Source organism: Odontomachus brunneus, unplaced genomic scaffold (assembly GCF_010583005.1).
Source record: "Odontomachus brunneus isolate Ranch 3 - 2012 unplaced genomic scaffold, Obru_v1 Obru_scaffold_096, whole genome shotgun sequence".
Classification (NCBI taxonomy): Eukaryota; Metazoa; Arthropoda; class Insecta; order Hymenoptera; family Formicidae; genus Odontomachus; species Odontomachus brunneus.
In genome coordinates this window covers 1,085,516-1,088,947 of record NW_022639546.1, presented here as the reverse complement: position 1 = coordinate 1,088,947, position 3,432 = coordinate 1,085,516, and the positions used below count along the sequence as shown (strand labels likewise).

At 49.5% G+C, this 3,432-nt stretch overlaps 1 protein-coding gene across 3 annotated transcripts in view; it reads right to left on the bottom strand.

Moving 5' to 3' along the window:
- The window catches only part of LOC116848492 (glutathione S-transferase 1-1-like), a 165,838-nt gene that overhangs the window by 132,086 nt on the left and 30,320 nt on the right, over positions 1–3,432 (bottom strand). The window lies entirely within an intron of this gene.

The window sequence follows — 3,432 nt, the reverse complement described above, 5'->3', positions numbered from 1 at the left end:
GCCGCCCACGGTGTGTCATCTACTTTGTCTATGTCTCTGTCGTGTCTCCGTCTTCTCCTTGTCGCGCCACCGAGATTGTTCAGGCGCGTCGCTCGTTCCGTCGTCTTTGGTGTGTGTTTTGCGTATATTCGACCGCGCGTGTGCCCGCGCCGGCGTTCACAAAAGCGAGGCTGCGAGGAAGTCCGAATGCCCCGGCGGGTGGACGCGCAAGTATGCGGATGCTCCAAGTACTGCCAACGTGTGGACGTCACCGCAGCGTTGGCCCCAACGGCTAACGTTCGAGTGGCGTCGGCCGCTATGTTTATCCGAACAATCGGAACACACGCGCATATATGTAACACGCCACGCACACGCCATGCGGATCATTGGGGATCCGAGTAATTCGGGTTGTATTGTGTGTCCAATTAATTCGTCGTATCGCGAAATAGAGTAACTCGATACGGGTCTGGTCTCTTCTCTCTCTCTCTCTCTCTCTCTCTCTCTCTCTCTCTCTCTCTCTCTCTCTCCGCTACTCGCCCGAATATTTACAGCCTTGAGCCGCGAGTTATTCGCGCGGGAGCAGACTCCGCGACGCGTCCCTGCGGCGCGGTCGCAGTCCGCGTTACAAGGAAGGAAGGAAGGAAGGAAGGAAGGAAGAGAAAGGGAGGGAAGAAAAAGAAAGGTAGAAACAGGGAAAGAGAAAAAAAGGGCATGGGGGAGGGGAAAGAAAGATCGCGTCGAAACCATTCTTTCCGTCTTCGTTCGCAAGTTTCACGAGCTCTCGAGCGTAAATCGCCGTTCGACGTAGCGTCTCGCCCCAGCGCGGGGCGGCGATCCGAACGTTTCGCGACCGCGAACAGCCGGTCGGGGGTGCGACGACTCCCAGCCCGTGGCAAGGCGCCAGAGGGTCGGGCGAATTTTATCTCGAATAACGAATTAAAACTGCCGTATAAAGCTCCAAGATTTATTTGTCAGTAACGAGAGCGAACTCCGCTCCATTCTGCGGCCAAATTTATTCGACGCGGCTGAGCGCGCGTTAGCGAGGAATGAATTTTTATTTTTGTGCGCGTGCGCGCGTCCCCATCGAAATTTATTCGTATCGGAATTCATTTCTTATCCGTCGGAATTCATTCGCGAGCGCACGCCGCGAACAAATCGGGGGAAAAAAAAAAGAGAGAACGCTTCTTCCAGTCCCGCTCGCCGGCGCAAAAACTTTCATTAAATCGCAGAACAAAAGAAGGAGCGAGGAGGGGGAATAAGTTCTCCCTCGAATATAATGTAATTATTCGTTGTATTTACGTAATATTCGTTCAGCCGTTTTCGCGGAGAGGGAAGGAAAATTCTCGAACAATGCCCGACCCGAGCGAGTAAAAAGCGAAAGGCTCGAAAAGCTCAAGTTTCCAGCAGCCTGTCGCGACCGCGTCGCATTCCCGAATATCCCGGTATCGGTGTACGTCTCGCGGCTCGCGCGCGCGTCTATATTCAAATGTAATTAAAGTTTTATGCGGAGGACTTTTGCGCGCCGTACCTCGTAATCCAATGTCAAAACTCCGGAACACCGCCCTGGAAAACGCTCCGAGCAAAGTCGACGACTCGAGAAGGAGGCTGCGTCGAAGCTCTAATAGCTTAAAGATTATATTCGTACTACCATTTCGCGATTGTCGGAACGATGCAGTATTTCTTAATAAAGGACTCATGGATTTGTAGCAGCGGGCGTTCTCTCTCATTCCATCCTCCACCCGTTGTCATCGCCACCCAGCCGTCACTTCGCTTCTTTTCTATCCGCCGTCTCCCGAGATCTAATTCCCGTTTGTGTGTGTGTGTGTGTGTGTGTGTGTATGTGTATCGCGAAGAACTCAGCGTCGAGGCAACGGCGGCGTCTCTTCGATCCGTCGTTTATAAATAATAAAGACCGGTCTCGCCATGTGGCGCGACCGATTGAATCGCGAGAGATATCGAGAAGTCATATTGCAGACGCGATATGAACGCTGTATGATTCAGTTAAGCGTTTATTGCTGCGGACGCGAGCCGATTTGAGAAGAAAAGAAAGAAAAACGTAAAAAAAAAACATCGTTTTCCGCCATTAAAAAAGTCATTAACAATTACGAGGGACAAAATCCGCGGAACGGCTGCGGGCTTTTAAAAAGCAATTATGCCCCCAGATATTATTTCTCATGGCTACGCGGGACTGAACCGTGGAGACCGCCGTCGCGCGCGCGCCCGCGACTCGCCCCGGCTCGTTTTCAGACTCCGATGAGCAGTTACCAGAATTCAGAATTTACTCGTATAACGAGATAGAGCTGGGGGAGAGGTCTCAATTAATTCCGCGGCCGCTACAGTTAGCGGGCTAACCCAACTTCTCTAAACGAGCTCCCGGGCTCGCGCACGTGGTGACAGCAAATATGAAGATAAGTCGTTCATTAACACGAAGGGAACATTTAGCGGAAAATGTGAGAATTTTGTTGGCGTAATGAGAGCCCGGCTTTCCCTCCGCGACGAGGTTAGTCGGCGAGCCCGACGAAGAGGAGGAGAACGAGGAGGACGAGGATGAGAAGAAGGAAGGTGAGGACGAAGAAGAGAGACGGTCAAAGATATCCGGGATATTCGCCAGCCAGCAAACCAAGCGGCCACTGGCACCTTTCCCTTCTCTACCTCGCGTCGCTTATCCCTCCGGTAAGTATGCGTAGCTACGCGCAAACACATGTGCACGTTCGCCGCAATTGCCCGAGACGTAAGAGCTGGCGTTCACTAGATCTGTATATCGTCATTTTCGGCTGCGAGCTACGCGAATATTGCGAGTCCCGTTACGAGCCGCGACCTTTAAGCCTGCCATTTGTCGTCAGATCTTATGCTTAAGATCATCTTAACCCTTTAAACCCCCAGTTAATACTATTCGCAAAAAAATGTTTTCTCTATTCGTTATTGTTCCTAGTAAAATAAAGATAATATCTGATGTTTTTCATAATTCTCCAATAAACCATTTTGGAGGAATCAAAGGGTTTGTCTCAGAGAAACAACCCTGGTATGCCGGATTATTTTCAGTGCAAACCATATTCTGCATAATAATAATTTTATACTTTTACGTCGTACTAATGCACGAAAAGATTTTGTACAGTCCACTTTTATAATAAGTGAATTCAATATTAGCAAATTGCGATTATTTATGAAACAGCCAGCGTCGAAGTGGAGAGACGAATGCCGACAGTTTCTATTACTATAACTGAATGAGATTAAAATTCCGCCTAGAATCGTGAGAGACCAAATTGCCAACATGTGACAATTTGGTGGCGAGAAATATCGATTAGTTTGGCGTCTGGATCAATTCGTATTGTCTTAGAACGACGAGTGCGAAAGGGTTAAGGGAATACCCCGGTTTTCAAGAAGAGATACTTTTTTCGGGATTTCTCTCTCTCTCTCTCTCTCTCTCTCTCTCTCTCTCTCTCTCTCTCTCTC